General features: G+C 42.2%; 1 long non-coding RNA gene across 1 annotated transcript; it reads left to right on the top strand.

Moving 5' to 3' along the window:
* Positions 1-423: 423 nt before the first annotated feature.
* LOC138752259 (uncharacterized) lies at positions 424-17,260 on the top strand. Its single transcript, XR_011350455.1, has 3 exons — positions 424-705; positions 15,259-15,353; positions 16,956-17,260. It is a non-coding gene; the product is annotated as an uncharacterized lncRNA (long non-coding RNA).
* Positions 17,261-17,968: the final 708 nt, after the last annotated feature.

Raw genomic sequence — 17,968 nt, 5'->3', positions numbered from 1 at the left:
CTGAGGTCGTAGGTTTAAGATAAGAGGGGAGAGATTTAAGAGAACATTTTTTTTCCACTGAGAGAATGGCCCATATCTGGAATGAGCTGCAAGAGGAAATTGTAGAAGCAGGTGCAATTTTGACATTCCTAAGACATTTGGATGTATATGTAGATAGGAATGGCTGAGGAGAATATGATCCAAATGTAGGCAAATGGGGCTAGCCCAGAATGTCATCTTGCTTGGCATGGCCGAGTTGAGCGAAAGCCAGTTCCGTGCTGTGTGACTCTGAGACTAAGTGACACTACAATTGTGAGCCTCTGTGACTGTGTGACTATGATAATGAAGCAATATGACTGAGCGACATTACAACTGTGACCCTTTGTGGCTGTGAGACAATGAGACTCTGTGACTGCATGACTGAGCTATAAGGAGAAGTTGGGCAAACTTGAATTTTTCGTTTTGGAGGATGATCATAGTTTCATAAAATTATGAGATTAGTGAAAAGTAATGTGACATGCTCCCATTTTACAGTCCATTTTCATTTTTGTGGGACTTGCACTTTAAGAGAACAGATTTAATAAACTGAAAGTTTTGGAGTGTCTGTGAAACTGACTGCAGGCTGAAGACAGCATAAATGTACCCTAAATTGGATACATTTGAAGAGAAGCAAAGCAGTCTCCCTACAATCCAGGTGCAGAGACCATGTGACCTACAGATTCAAGAGTGAGTACACAGCTTTGCTCAGGGACTATTTTAAGGAGACAGCACAGGAGCAAACATCTCTTGGAAGAAATACTGTGCTGGATTGGCCTCATGTGTGGTTACAATCTGTGTGATTTCCTCCTGTCTGTTATAGAGGAATGAGAATATAGGCAATCTGTGTGATTTCCTCCTCTCTATTATAGAGGAATGAAAATACCACTCTGTGACCAAAAGAGAGAAGGCTGACCCACGAAAAGGGTTCTTAAGGCAGAAGAAATTCTGTGCTTGGATAGTGGCCAGAGTGAGAGCCACTTGAGTTTGGTTGACCCACAGAAAGGGTTCTGGAAGCTTTGTGTCCCCTATGTTAAAGAAGAGGGGAGTTTTAGTTGGCATTCATCTAAAGGGGACATTATGCTGGTGTGACAGTTTACGTTATTCTATATTGTATTTTTTAATACATTTTTAAATAAAATATATACATTTTAAAGAAGATAAATTGTGGCAGGTTTTTTACTGTAGGTCACAAACAGATACAAACACTTCACAATACAGATCTCATTTAAAATGCCAGAGCTCTGCTCAAGCCAGACAGTCCAAGCTCCGAGTGCCTTTGCAAAAACTTTGAAGAATGCCTAAAGGACTTCACAGGTAGGTGTTAATTGGACATGCTGTGGAGTAATGGATTATTGTTTTGGAAAACAACAGATGAACAAACTCAGAAGATTAGGTCCAGTGCCACAGTCTGTCTGAATGCAGTTTGCTGTTCTAGGAAGATCATGTGGTTTTTCAAGCAGAGAGAGTCAAACAGGTTTTTCTGTGAGAGAGTGAGAATTCAGTTCTACATTTCTACAGTTCAGCAGCAGCATGTCCATGTAAAGCTGGCAAGCTTATGGAAAAAAAACATTTTGAAGACAGGTTATGAGTTCTGAGTTCAGCCTGTTCAAAACCCCTGTGGTCCATATAAGAAGAGATGGCTGGCTGCATAATATTTCACATGAAATAGGGAAACAAAAAGGAACTCTGTGGTGTCCTGAAAGAAAGAGGTTATCATCTGGAAAAACCTGATGGGCAAGATACTGAAGTGGCCAATCAGAAGGGAACAGTTTGTGTCCAACAAGCAACCAATCTCTCTTCGAAAACTGACAAGAACCTTCCTGAGCGGTAGCTTGGTGAAATTCATAAAATATAAAATTTACATGTTTTATGTTGTATTTTACAAACTATAACAGGGATACGGGGCATGTAAGAGCCATAATGTGCCAACTTACCTTGTTAGTCGGCATCCCGGGGTCCTTGATTACTGTGAGCATGTGCGAGTCTTCAGTTGGTGCATGTGTGGTGGGTTCGCATATTGGTGTTCGGTTGGCACATGCGCAAGAGTTAAAACCCCAAATTCAATATTATCAGGGTGCTTAACTCTCGTGTATGCACCAACCGAACTCCAAAACACGAATCCACCACCCATGCGGCAACTGAAGATTCACACATATGCCAACTGAAGACTCGAGTATGCGCACAGGAATCAAATGGCTGAGTCCAGCTTATAGAATCGAGAACTTGGGACGCCGATAAACAATGTAAGTTTAGACCAGAATGTGGAAAGGTTCGCCAAGGTTGATCAACAAATTCAAGAAGCTTTAAGTTGTTATTGTCAAATCAATGATTAAAAAAAGATTTGAATTAAAAAGTTGGCTTTAAAACTTTGGTACGCCACAGGGCAGGCAAAATTCTGACTTGTGTGCACTTGGAATTATGATCAAACCTTCTGTCCCAATTATGGTCAAAAGTTGGGGAGTACCCATATACATTAGTCAGAATCTTTTCCCTATTGCAAGTATGTCTCAAAATATAAATTAAATTTATGCAACAGGAGGCTGAAAGAGATCTGAGGAAGATTTTTTTTTACCCTGTGAGTGGTGGGAAACTTGAGTCACACTCCCTGAGAGGGTAGTGGAGGCAGAGAACCTCACAACAACCAGTTGGGCACTTGAATTACCAAGGCAGAGAAATCTACGGGGCAGTTGCTGGTAATGCATTTAGTATACATGGGTCCACGAGACCACACGTGGAGCATTATGCACAGTGCAAGTCACCCAGGTACAGGAATTTACCTGGAAAAGGTGCAGAAAAAATAAACAAGAATGTTACCAGGACTGCTAGGCTTTAATTATGGGAGATGGTGGATAGGCTGGGACTTTTCTCCCTGGAGCAAAGGAGGCTAAAGTGGGACCTTATAGAGGTTTATAAAATCATGAGGGGCAGAGATAGGTAAATAGTCATGAGAGTGAAACACAAAAGTCTGCAGACGCTGTGATTGTAGCAAAAACACAGAAATGCTGGAGGAACTCAGCTGGTCCCACAGCATCCACAGGAGGTAAAGGTATATTACTGTGCCCTTCCTTGAAGAATGCCAGTAATATATCTTTACCTCCTATGGACGGTGCAAGACCAGCTGAGATCTTCTAGGATCTCTGTGTCATCACCTTCTTTTTCCGCAAGGAAGGAGAGTGTAAAGCCAGAGGGCATAGATTTTAGGTGTGGGCAAAGATTTAAAAGGGACCTGAAAGGCATTCTTTTTCCTCATAGTTAGATGGTGGGTATATTTTTTAAAAATTCGAACATACAAGTCCTTCCAGCTCACAAGCCTGCAATTAACCTACAAACCCTGTATGCTTTTGAAGGATGGGAGGAAACCAGAGCACACAGATGAAACCAAAGCAGACACAGGGAGAACGTACAAACTCCTATATTGGATGAGCTAACAGAAGAAGTGGTAGAGATGGGTACATTGTAACATTTAAAATAATTAAGATGGGTTCATGGATTGGGGAGGCTTAGTGGGATATGGGCTGACTGCAGGCAAATAGGACTAGATTGATCAGGAAGGACAAGTTACATCAAAGACCTGTTTCCCTGCTATAAAATTGCATGACTCTAAGGGGACTGGATAGATGTCAAGGTCATGGTCTGAACAGTATAACTCTATGACCTTTTAAGTTTTGTACACAAGTATTTCCAGGTCACTCTTTTCATGCACATCCTTTAAACCTGTACAGGCACACAAATGGGGAGATAAAATCTTCCCCTCTATTGCATCTGTACATCCATCCTGTACTGATATACCCAGGTCAAGCTCTGCACTTGAAGTTTAATTCCACTGAAGTCTATTGAATTCCTCAGAAGCAGACTTCAAAATGCTCATAATACAAATCGATGCATACAATAGAGCATGAAAAGTATTGTTCACTTTCCTCATTCTTCCAATAAAGTGTATTCTTTCACACTGTTCAGACTTGTTTAGAATATTTAAGTGAAGAAATATTGATTATATTACTTTCTCTGTAGTTAGTAGGCTTCCAAGTTTGCATTCAGGTAGTTATCCCAAAGTAACCCTACCATCTTAACCCAATGCAGTTCATCAGAAGTGTTTCTCATGTGTAAAGGGGCTGTGACCTGCCTTAAACCATCAGTCAAAACCAGGATCTGCTCCTTGAAGTGAGGCTTTAATCTCAGGGTCAGGTTTCCGTCAGTTAAGTCAAGTGATTCTTTCCAGTATCTGGGACAGTATATCACAAGATCACAAGATAGAGGGGCAGAAGAAGGCCAATTGGCCTATTGAGTCTGCTCCACCATTCTATCATGAGCTCCCACTCAGCCCCACTCCCTGGCCTTCTCCTCATAACCCTTGATCCCCTGTCTAATCAAATACCTGCCAATCCCTGTATGGACTACTTGACATAGTGTATGTGTAGAATGTCTACTAAGACAGAAAGTATTCACCAAAGCTCAGAAAATGTGAAGTTTAAATTGAAATGTTCTACCTTATATCCTGTGCACAAACATTTTTACATTGTAAGAGCTCATCTGGATATGAGCCAACCTACTAATTGCTTCAATAAGTGAAGACAATTCCCTACAATAGTGCCATCTAGTGCTATTCACTGACCGATAATGAGATTATTGGCTTCGAATGGCAACATTTGGCTCTAGACCCTGCAGCAGCTTTCATCCAATCCTGGACCCCATGGCTAGATAGCAGAGGATTGGTGAAACTATCTGAACAATCAGTACATTCAACTTGATTCGGCACTAAAAGCCTAAGAGGGTCAAAGTCAAAGCTTAGCTGCTTGGAGTCGCATCAAATGCAAGGAATTATTGTCTAAAAGCTGTCCATTATCATTTCCTGTAGAAATTCCTCTATCCAACCATCTTCAACTGTTCGTCATTGACTTTACATCTGGAATGAGTCTGTTTGCAAACATGTCCTTAATATTCCACCCATTCCGTTCTTAATGAGCAAGCAGTCCAGGCTAGCCTGGAACCTGGGCAACACACGTTTGTGCTGACAGGCCACAAGGAAAGCTCAGCTCTTGCTCTTGACCCCTTCAAATGGCCCCCAGAGAGGACAATGCCACAGCTGCCTCACCACGGCAGCTCGGACCACAAGAGATGCCGGCTCTGGGGGAGAAGTGGACTGATGCAGGCAACCAGCGGCAGGAGAAACACAAGTGGTGGAAAGTATGTGAATGCACTGAAGAAGGTTCAGAGGAGATTTACAAGATTGGTTCCTGGGATGAAGGACAGCAGATACAAGGATCAACTGGAGAAGTTGGGACTATTTTTGTGGAGAAGAGATTGAAGTGAGATCTGAGGGGTATAAAAAAATTAGATTTCTAGACAGTGTGGAAAGAGGAATGCTATTTTGTTTAGTGATAGGATCAACAACAGAAGTCTCAGATAGGTCAAGTTCAAGTTTATTGTTACATGACACAAGATGCCGAGATAAAGTGCAATACCCAAAAGTGCAGGAGAAACTCAGCAGTTCATGCAGCATCCTTAGGAAGTAAAGAGTAACCAACATTTTGGGGATGAGCCCTTCGTTAAGCTATGAGCAAAAATCAGTCTGAATAAAAGGGTTGGTGGAGGAGAGGAGAGAAGAGGAAGGGGCAGGGGGAGGAGTAGATGGTAATGGACCAATGGTGGATATGGATGCAAGGATAGAAGAGAAAAAAGCTGAAATGATAGCTCTGAATGAGGAGGGAAAAGAAAGAGGTGGGGAGCTGGAGGTAAGGAACTGGAGGTCCATGTTAATACCGTTTGGTTGGAGGGTGCCCAGATGGAATATTAGCCATTGTTCCTCCATTTTGCAGGTGACCTCAGTTTGTCAGTGCATGAGGCTATGGACAGACGTGTCAATGTGGGAATGGTGTGTGGAATTAAACTGGTTGGTTACTGGGAGGTCCCCATTATTGCAGCAGACAGAGCAAAGATGATCAACGCAATGATCTCCCAGTCTGTGTCCATTCTCTCTAACGTAGAGGGCCACAATGGGAGCACCAGATGCAATAGGCAACCCCTAAAGATTCCCATGTGAAATGTTGCTTCACTTGGAGGATTGTTTGGAGCCCCAAATGGTGGTGAGGGTGGAGGTGTGGATGCAAGAGTTGCAGTATCAGGGGTAGGTGCCAAGGAAGTGATTAATGGGAAGGGATGACTAGATGAGGGAGTCCCTGAGGGAGCAGTCCGTGCAGATTGTGAAGGGGGAAGATATGTCTGGTGGTGGGATTATGTTGTAGGTGGCAGACATTGCAGAAATTGCAGTGATAGAGATTATTTAGCAAACAGCCCAGTGTAACATTTCATACAATGTAGAACTAGTGAGACACAGAGCAGAAGTTACAGAGAGATATCAGTTGGTATGAAACAAATGCAACATAATGTTACTATTTAGAGATTCATTCAGGAGTCTGATAACTGCATGAAAGAAACTGTCTTTGAATCTGATGGTGTGTGATCTCATACTTGTGAATTTTCTTCCTGACAGGGGGTGGGGTGGGTGTGGTGGTGACGAGAGCGTGCCCGGGGTAAGATAAGACTTTGAAGACTTTTGCCTATTTATAGATGGAGTCAATGAAGGAGAGATGGAAAATAAAGGGGAAGAGAATTAACAGTCAGAGCAGGAAAATCATTTTTCTGCACCGTGTGATTGGATTATGGAATGCAGTTCCCACAGATGTGCTGGGAGCTGATTTCCTTGAGGAAGTTGGATACATGATGCAGAAAAGTATGTCAGGCTTTGAAGAAGGGTCTAGGTTGTAGATCTATTAAATTGCGCAGGTAGAAAGCGAGCGCATAATCAATGGATAAAGTGGCCTCTCACTGTTCTGTGATTCAATTTTTATAGCCAAGTGCTTTTCTAGCTAATTTGAATTGACGCTCAAGAGTCATTTCCATTGGTTCACAATTAAACGTAGGCCTTCTCAGTTGGATATCCGTGTTGTGTGAGCAGGAAGTCTTGCATTTACAGTATAAAGCACCCTTTAATGCATTCTCTGAAATGGCTTACGATGTCCATTTTAAGTGCATTGAGTGTTAATGCAAGAAACACAGCAGCAATTTTGAGTGCAGCAAACTCCCACCAGCAGCAATGAAATAATGAGCACATATTCTGTATTTGGTATAAATGAGGAAAAAACATTGGCTTGGATCCAACGAATAACCGCTCTCTCCTTCTTCGACACCACTGCACAGAATCATTTACATCCAACTGACAGAGCAAAAGCAATTTTGGTTTAATATCTCATTGGAGTAACAGCATGACGCTCCCTTAGTCATGGAACGAAAGTTCAGATGAGCCATTTGTGTTTTATTAAGTCTCGAAAGTGGGACTTGAACCCATGACTTCTGATTCGGAGGCTCCACGAGCTACAGCAATTTTTGCCTTTCTTGCAACTCCCAAAAATTTCCCAGCTTGTTCCACAGATTCCAGATTCAGTTTGACAGAACTTGTATTCTCAGACTGCCTGAATGAAATTTACAACCCCAATTATTGCTGCTGGGTTATTAGTCCAGCCATGTCACTGGGCTCCATCTACTCACAGAAACTCAGGAGCGATAAGTGTGGCTTGGCCATGGAGGACCACATTGCAAGAACATTGCAAGAACAAATGCTTAAGATACAAATGTAAAAATGTCCACTTGTTAAGCTGGTTCCCCACTTTACTTTCACTGCATTTACTTGGTGTCATTGTTCATTTTCAATGTTCAGTTCCATTTGCAGCCCATGTGGCAAGATCTGGACGACATTCAGTCAGTCACAGACAATGGCAAGTAACGTTCACTCCACAAAAATATCAGACATTGACCATCACCAAAAAGACCAAGTATAACCACTTCCTTTGACATTCAATGGTATTACCATCACTAAGCTCCATCATCATATCCATAGTCTAGAAAGAACACAAGAATATAAGAAATAGGAGTAGAAGTCGGCCATCTGACCCGTCAAGCCCTCTCATGGCTGATCTGATGAGAGACTCATCTTCACCTACCTGCCTTTTCCCCATATCCCTTAATTCTCCCACTATGTAAAAATCTATCCAGCCTTGTCTTAAATATATTTTCTAAAGCAATTTCACTGCTTCAATGAGCAACAAATTCCATAGATTCACCACCCTCTGGGAAAAGTAGCTCCTCCTTCCTAAATCTACAACCCTGGATCTTGAGGCTATGTCCTCTAGTTCTGGTTTCCTGCACCAATGGAAACAACTTATTTACATCTATCTTATATTGCCTTTCATAATTCTTTACTTTTCTATAAGATCTCCTCTCATTCTTCTAAATTCCAGTGAATACATTCCCAGACAACTCAATCTTCCCTCAAAAACTCACCCCCTCATCTCTGGAATCAACTTGGTGAATCTCCTCTGCCCACCTCCAAAGCCAATACATCCTTCTTCAGATAAGGAGACCAGAATTGTTCACAGAACTCACCAGTACCTTGTACAGTTGCAGCATAACCTCCCTGCTCTTAAATGTAATTCCCCTAGCAATGAAGGCCAACACTCCATTTGCCTTTTTGATAAATTGCTGCTTCTACAAACCAACCTTTTTTCAATACACACACAAGCATTCCCAAGTCCTTCTGCTTGGCAGCAGGCTGCAACCGCTTGCCATTTCAATAATAATTTTTCCTCCCAAAACATCAGCCGTCAAAACTCTGGTTACAAGGTGAGGGGAGATTTGCTCATGGTGTACAAAATTATGAGGGGTAACAGATGGAGTAAATGCAAGGAGGCTTTTGCCACTGAGGTCAGGAGAGACAAGAATGAGAGGTCATGGGTTTAGGCTGAAAGAGGAAATGTTTAAAGGGAACATTAGGGAGAACCTCTTCACATCTAGATTAGTGAGAGTTCGAAAGTGGTAAATAGAGCTCAATTTCAACATTTAAGAAAGATTTGGATAGATACGTGGATGGGAGGGGAATGGAGGGCTATGTTCAAAGTGAAAGTCAGTGGGACAAGGCAGAATAATAGTGGGCTCAAGGTCCTTTTTCTGTGCTGTAGTGTTCTATGGTTTGAAGACCAAATTGGGGCATAGGTATTCTGTGCTGACAGCTTAACCTCCTAACTCCTCAATGCCTTTCTACCATTTAAAAGCACATCAAGAGTGTAATGTAATATTCATTTTAATCTTTCCCCTCTATTATCAAACCATTAAACAAGCTTCTCATTAGTAAAATGATATTACCTTGGCACTGTTTTTAACTAAACCTTTCTGCACTTTACTTTGTACGACCAATTGCTGAATCTCTTCATGAGTTGTCTTGCCTGGATCGCATGCAATACAAAGTTTCTCACTATATCTCTGTCCACTTGGCAATACATAACAAACAGCAAAAGCTCTCAGGTAGCTCAACACCAGGACAAAGCGTCACGGGTAACTGGTGAAAAACAACTTCAAAGGGTTCAAAGTGTGACAGCCCTGGACACGTGGTGGTATTAAACCATGAACTTTATTGACAACAGGGAACAAATGTGCAACATGAGACATGTGTACCAGCATGTGCCCTTTAGATGATAGAAAGGCATCGCGGAATTAGGAAGTTAATCTGTCACCAGAGAATTCCTATAACCCAATTTGATCTTTGTACCATAGAACACTGCAGCACAGAAACAGGACCTTGAGCCCACCTAATAGGTGCCAGACTATTATTCTGCCTTGTCTCATTGACCTGCACCTTGAACATCCATCTATGTACCTGTCCGAATCTTTCTTAAATGTCAAAATCGAGTCGCATTCATCATTCAGCACTCTCACCAATCTCTGCATAAAGAGGTTCCCTTTAAACATTTGGCAGAGTTAACGTATTTGCTAGAACATGTTAACTCAGCCATTCTCAACCTTTTTACGGCTATGACATCTCCCACCCAGAACTCGAAGTTCAAAGTTTATGGGCCCCCTTCTAAGTAAAATGATCAAGTTTTGATTCAAACTTTTCTCCTACTCACTACATAAAAAACATAAAAATACATATGGTACATGAGGTGAAAAGAAGACGTAAATGTGCTGTGGTCCCTGTAGGGCCCCTGTTGAGAATGACTGAGATAACTTAACTGCAAACTATGCAACTACAAAGGGTTAAAACAAATAATATCATCCACCTCACCCCTGACAAACAGGCACCACCCTCAACTTACAGAAGATACTTAAAAATTATAACAGATGATCCACAATGGTTCCCTTTGAGGTGCATATGAAAGAGAGCCCCCTGCCCATTTTCACTCCTCCCAATGCATTAGTCCTCCAGCACTGTCCACGATCCCCAGTCTGGAGCAGCTCAGGCAGTTATCGCAGCAAGAGGACAAAGAAGAAAGGGAATGTCTGGAGCACACGGTCAGGTTTTATGTCCGGCACTTGGGGGCTGACCCAGCTAGTGGTTCATGTGACTCCAGGCTGTAGGCAGGTCTGACATTCAATCACATGGGGCTAGTGGTCTTTGACCTAATTTCCTGTTCAGCCAGTAAGGTGACCCTATGTGTTGCAATATTTCATCCTCCATGGTTAATATTCCTCTTTCCATGGTGACTGCAGGGTGTATCACCTCTCAAATGGAGCATAGTTATTGGCCCAGGATTCTCTAACAGCACATTCTAATCCTGTGACATTTATGTCGAAGAAGGGCAACAAGAGATGTTGCAGCCACAAGGGAACAGGCAGGAGGTTCTGTGGCCGCAGAAGAGATGCCGTGATCATGTGTCACCTCCTGGGTAACAGGATCAAGGATGTCACTTTTGGAGGACATTCTCAAAGGGAAACTGAACAGCCAGTTCAGTATACATTGGTACGAATAACACAGGTAGGGTAAGGGATGAGGTCCCGCACAATGATTGTAGGCAATTCAATAAGAGTTGAGAAGCAGGACCTCAAGGAATCTTTGGATTACTCTCAGAGTCATGTGCCAGTGAGCTTACAAATAGGAAGATAGGCCACATGAATTTGTGGTTGAGGAACTGGTTCAGGGGATGAAGATTTAGGTTTCATATTTTTAAATTTAAATTTAGATTTAGAGCATGGTAACAGGTCATTTCAGCCCACAAACCCATGCCTCCCAATTTACACCTAATTAACCTACACCCCCGGTGGGTTTTCAATGGTAAAAGGAAACTGGAGCCCCTGGGGAAAACCCACGCAGACACAGGAAAAACGTACAAACTCCTTACAGGCTGCGCGGGATTCAAACCCCAGTCCCGATTGAAAAAACATACAAACTCCTTACAGGCTGCGCGGAATTCAAACCCCAGTCCTGATTGGAAAAACGTACAAACTCCTTACGGGCTGCGCGGAATTCAAACCCCAGTCCCGATTGGAAAAACATACAAATTCGTTACAGGCTGTGTGGGATTCAAACCCCAGTCCCGATTGGAAAAAACATACAAACTCCTTACGGGCTGTGCGGGATTCAAACCCCAGTCCCGATTGCTGGTGCAGTTAAGGCTAACTCCTACACCAACCTAATTTTTGAATCATTGGGATCTCTTCTGGGGGAGAGGTAACCTGTTCAAGAGCTGTAACCTGTTCAGGTTGCTCTTGAATCAGAGAGGGACATGTATCCTAGGCAGACAGGTTTACGAGTGCTGCACGGGTTGGTTTAAACTAGATGGGCAGAGAGTGGAATCTGATGCAGGACAGAGGCAGCAGAGAAGTTAGTTGGTATGGAAAGTGATGAGAGAAAATTTAATGGGCAGGAGAAAGGCAGGGAATGAGGAATCAGAATCAGAATTTATTGTTATGAACAAGTCACGGAATTCGTTGTTTTGCAGCATCATGGGGCAAACATTCCTATAAAAACCACCTTACAACAATAAATCAAAATAGTGCACAAAATGTCAAAGCAAGGCAGTGTCTTTGGTTCATTGATCATTTAGGAATCTGATGGCAGTGGGGAAGAAGCTTTGAGTCCTCATCTTCAGGCTCTTGTACCTTTTTCACAATGGTAGCAAAGTGAAGAGAGCATGGCCTGGGTGGTAGGGGTCCTTGAAGATAGAAGGACAACGATAGGTTCACATTGAACCTATTTAATATCTTGTCAGGAAAGGCATGGCTAAACATATCTGACTTGGATGTGGCAGCCATTATGGAAACCTGGTTAAAAGCGGGGCGGGACTGGCAGCTCAACATTCCAGGGTACCAGTGCTTCAGAGAAGAAAAAGGAGGGAGTTTTGGAGATGGGGCAGAGGAAAGAGATATTGCGTTATTGATTAAGGAGGACATCACAACAATGGTCAGAGGTGACATTACAGACGAGTTGGTTAGTGAGACTATATAGGTGGAGTTAAGGAACAAGAAAGGCATGAGCACCTTGATGGGAGTGCACTACAGGGCTCAAAATAGTCAAAGGAAATTAGAGGAGAAAATATGCCAGAAGATTGCTGCCAGCTATAGGTCAAATAAGATGTCAAAGAAAGGATTTTAACATTTCAAATATTGAATGGGAAAGTCATTACATGAAAGATTTAGACAGGGTGGAGTTTGTCAATTGTGTTCAGAAAAGATTACTCCAGCATTATATAGAATGGAGAAGGCAACACTTGTTCTTGTCTTGGGAATTGGGATGGGCAAGTGGATGAAGTGATTGTGGATAAGCCTTTGGAGACCAACGACCATTGTTCTATTAGGTTTAAGAGGGTTACTGAGAGACCATGAGTTCAAATTCAGAATTGGGGAAGACTAACTTTGAAGGTATAAAAGAAGAACTAGCTCATTAATTGGAACAAGCTGTTTGAAGGAAGAGGAATGTTAGGAAAAGAGGATGTTTTCAAAAGTGTGTTGACAAGAGTCCAGAACATTCACGTTCCTGTTAGAATGAAGGATCAGACTGCAAGTGTAGGGAAACTAGAGAAATTCGGGCTTTCTTCAAGGTCAAGGAAGCTCAGGGCAGGTATAAGCAGCTGAGATCAAGTGTATACCAGAAGGAGTTTCAGGAACTGGAGAGCAAGATAAAATAGGAAATCAGGAGCATGAAAATGGGACAGGACATAGCTCTGGCAGATATCATTAAGAATATTCTGAGATTTTTTTTTAGTACATGAAGGAAGAAAAGATAACCAGAGGAAAAAAACAGGACTCCTTTGGAATCAATATAGTCTCCTCTGTGTGGAGCCACAAGAGATGGGAAAGATCCTTAACAAGTAATTTTATTGTGGGTGAAGTCTGGGTGAGGTTCAAAGTTAGTATCTTGAGAATAGTCAGCATTACAGTTCAGGAGGTGTTTATGTTCCTGATAGATATGAAGGTAGACAAATCACATGGGCCTGATCAGATACCCAAGTACACTGTGGGAAGCTAAAGAGGAAATTGTAGGTCAACATTAAGTATAGGCGAGGTGCCAGAGACTGAAGGGTGGTAAATGTTGTATCTTTATTCCAGAAATATTGGGGGGAAAAGCATGGGAACTACAGGCTCGTGAACCCAACTAGTGCTTGGTAAGTTACTAGAGAACACTATGAGGGAGAAGGTATGATCCTCTTTTGAAGAATTGTCTTCAATTTTGGTCACTCTGTTGCAGGAAAGATGTCACGCTGGAGGAGACTGGCAGAGATGATGTAAAAGAATGTTGCCTGGACTCAGAGGACTGAGCTAAAGGATAATTTTGAGCAGTTGAGCAGACTAGGGCTTTATTCCTTGGAGTGAAGAAGAATGAGGGGTGATTTTTTTTTTAGAGATGCACAAAATCACGAGAGGAACAGATCGTGTAAAGGTAGAGCATTTTGCCCAGAGTACGGGAGTCAGTACTAAACAGCATGTTTAAGGTGGAGGGGGGTGGGGGGGGAGAGGGGGGAAGTGGAGAAATTAAACAGGAACTTGCTGTGTCAGTTTTTTTCACACAGAGTGATGGGTGTATGAAATGGGCTGCTGGAGGAAGCGGTTAAGGCAGGTACTATTGCAATATTTAAGAAAAACATTGGACAAATACATGGATAGGATAGGTTTAGAGGCATATGTGCCAAATCCAGGCAGGTGGGACAAGTGTGGGTGGGACACTTTGGTTGACACGGACAAGTAGAGCCATAAGGCCTGTTTCCATGCCGCATGTCTCTAATAAAAGGTAAAACATTTCCTATTTTTTTGAATATTTTTGATTTTCATAAACTCATAAAAATTCAAATGAACAATACAATCCCTTTCAAAACAGAGTCTGTATTTATTCCCCTCCCCTCCCCACCCCAATACAACTAAGAATGTGGTCATATAAATTATACAGATACAAATACCGGTGGGGTCAACGACCCCTACAGAAACCTCGGAAAAAGCCTAGGAAAAACATCCAAGGCATCTAAATAACAAAAGATAAGGAATAAAAATGAAAGAACTCCAAACAAAACTAGAAAAGCCTGTCGTCTGTGTCATGACCTGCTATTAATGTATTTCAGATAGGGTTGTCACACTCTAACGAATGTGTCATATTTCCTCTTTAGATAGCATGTGATTTTCTCCAAGGGAATGCAACTCTAAATTTCCATATTCCCTCGTGTGGTATTTAGTTGGGAGTCAGACTTCCACATAACTACTAGACACTTCCTGGCTACAGCCAAGGCAACCTTCATGGTGCCTCGTATACTATTGTTTGGGACCTCTTTACCAATTGTGTCACTTTACAAACTGCTCTGTGTTCTTGCAATGGTGTTGTGTGTCGAGAGTCTATCCATTCCTAGGAATTTCTGCTGTGAATAATATATATTATTTTATTCATAGACTAGCTTGTTATCTTATGTGATTGACTATTTCCTGTTATTGAGTGAAAGGGAGGTATTGAGACACCGATATCCATCCCTGACTTGAAACTTCTAAAGTACATTTTCTTGTCATTATCATAAAGCTATTTGTGGGAGCTTGATGAGTACAAATTGGCTCTGGGTTTCCCACACAATGGTAACTACACTTCAGAAGTACATAATTGACAGTAAAGTGCTTTAGATTTGTCATGATGTTCCTTCAATTTTTTTTCCTAGTGCTGTCTAGATTTAAATATACATATTCACTAAGTGCACAGTTAAACACAAGGCCCAGCAGGTTGACTTTATATTCGTTTATTTCTTGGCTGCAGGTTCCGTAAGAAATTGGGTCAACTGAATAAAGTTACTGCATGTCATCTTCAGTTTGTGGGGACCACTAATGTAGATTTTGACCTTGATGTATTAAACTATAAATTATTGTTCATGCTTTACTTGGTTGCAGTGACAGTAACAATAACACATCTGTGCTTGCTTTCTATTCACATTGGTTGATATTAAGTCAAGTAACGAAGGCAGATGTCAGCTTGATTCAGCTGTCAGGAATCAAGACTCTGATTACTCCATCCATTTGGGGATTTCAATGTCATCAAGAGGGTATGTGCTACAAATAAATTATATACCGTAAAGATTGTATATACTCGTGTAACCGTCAATACCATGTAATAGTCGACGCCCCCCCTTTTCTTGCCCCAGTATTCAGATATTTTTGGATGACCCATGTAAAAGATGACCCCTTATTTTGGTCTGGATCACCTGCCCATATGAGCTCCTGACGCCCTGACTGCAGATCCTTACTCTACCTGCCCATCCATCAGAGCTCCTGATGCCCCAACAGGTGTCCCAGGCACCTGACCACCAGAGCCCCGAAAACCAGACCCTCGTCCTGGTTGCCCACCACTGGAGCACCTGACACCCGCCCATCCATCTGAGCTCTCGACCACGGATCCTCACTCTGGCCATCTGCCCGTTCCAATTCCTGATGTCCTGGCCGCCTGACCATCCAAGCTCCCGATGCCCCATTTGCCAACATACCACCAGGTCCCAATGCCTTGAATGACACAGGCATTTACCAAGGTCAAAGGTTTCACCCATGTAAATGTCGACAACACCCCCCCACCCTTTTTTTTGGCCTGAAAAATTGGTCCAAACAATTCTACAATTATATTTGTAGAGTAGTCATCGCTTATCTGCGGGAGATATTTTCAAGATCCCCAACGGATGTCTTAAACTGTGGATAGTATCCAAACCTATACAGGGTATGAACTGCTTAATGTCTACGATACATTCTATGAAGTTGGGCATTATGTGATGTGGACATTGTGCAAATACCATATTAATACTTAGCAAAGTTATATGGGATACAGTAGTGTACCTGTAAACTTTTTATTTGTAAGTAGGGATCAGTGTGGGGACTGACACAGGGCTGTGGGGAGAGAATGGGGCTGTGAGATTAATTGGGGCTGATACAGGGCTGTGGGGAGAGCGCAGGGCAGTGGGATCAGTGTAGGGACTGACAAGGGGCTGTGGGGAGAGAGCTGGCCAGTGGATTCAGCGTGGTGACTGACTTGGGGTTGTGAGGAGAGAACGGGGCAGTGGTATTATTTGGGACTGATATAGGGCTGTAGGAAGAGGGCAGGGCAGTCGGATCAATTTCAGACCGTGGCTGACCGTGGATAACTAAAACTGTGGAAAGCAAAACCGCAGATAAGGGGGACCACTGTTTAGACGGTATTGTTATATGTGGATTGTGGAGGGTCACGTGACCTCTCTGTCTGAAATTTATTCAGAAGTTGCATCAAGGTTGAACTCTAGCCACAGCTCAGAACAGCATAAAACATCGATGCAAACTACATATCTTTCTCTCTGCCTCTTGGTCCAAGTTCAGACATTGCTCCATACCAGGTCACCGCTGTGGACATAGCTGGTGAAGTCATGGGTAAGTTGAGCCATAGTATTGCGATAGATCAGTGCTTGCAGAGAGCCACACCCCTGTTGGTACAGGGAATCGGAAGTGTGTTTGAAAGTCCCTGTTTGTGAAGTGTGTACACACGTGGGAGTGTGTAGTAGAAGATAGGCGGCCACTGGTATCGGAGTCTATCTGGGTCTGATGTGAATGTCTATATAGTTGTTTAGTAGTAGAGTAAGTAAGTATTGTTTAATATCTTCCCATGTTTGTCTCCTGTGTGTTCAATAAAGTTACAATACTTGTGCCCAAACTCATCTCTGTGAACCCATGAACCTGGTACTTCCAAAACACAAGTATGTAAAGGTCAAAGCAATTGAACAATTGAAAGAAGATCGTGGCTATCCCCCATAGTTGAAGATTATTGTTGAAGGGTGAAGATACCTGTGCATGAATTTTTTCAAAACATACTTGATGTTGCACTCCACAAAACACATGATAATTCACAAATCAACCAACTAATTTCAATGGCATGAAAACCATGACGATTGAAGCTGATGAATTTGTTGCAGCCTTCATCTGCCTTCACAGCCATTGAGTTCAGAATAAATTCATCCGCCTGTTTCATCATTGAGGACTTGGTTGGATTGTTCTTTGTTAGGGACCTCACCCTCAACCTTACCGCCATGAGTGACCCTACCAGGAGCATAGCTCCAGATAGCATCAATCTCGGGATGACAGGACCACACAAGCTTCTCCATCATGACAAGGTGACAATCCACGGAGAAGTTAATGAATATAGAAAAGCAAAAAAACTGCATTTCTGTAATTTTTTTTAATTTTAAAACATTTTTTCACACTATGAACCATATTAATCAAAATACACACAAACATTTCCCTCTTTAATATACACATTGTCATTTTCTCCTCTTTTTCCCCCTCCCTTCCTTGCCTCCTTCCCACCCCCCTCCAAACCCATTAAACGTGCAACATATACAATACATTAAACCAATTAAACAATGTTATTACACAATGAAAATAAACAAGAAAATTGTGTCATCTACTTTTACACACTGGATCAGGTCATTTCGTCTTCTTGTCATTCTATCATTTTAGGGGGTGGAGGTCCACGGTAGGCCCTCTCTGTTGTGTTCCATGTACGGTTCCCAAATTTATTCAAATAATGAGACTTTATTTTTTAAATTATATGTTATTTTTTCCAATGGAATACATTTATTCATTTCTATGTACCATTGCTGTACTCTCAGGCTTTCTTCTGATTTCCAAGTTGACATTATACATTTTT

The sequence above is a fragment of the Narcine bancroftii genome, chromosome 2, assembly GCF_036971445.1.
Source record: "Narcine bancroftii isolate sNarBan1 chromosome 2, sNarBan1.hap1, whole genome shotgun sequence".
NCBI lineage: Eukaryota > Metazoa > Chordata > Chondrichthyes > Torpediniformes > Narcinidae > Narcine > Narcine bancroftii.
The sequence above is the reverse complement of the archived record's forward strand: the minus strand, read 5'-3'. Positions and strand labels throughout refer to the sequence as shown.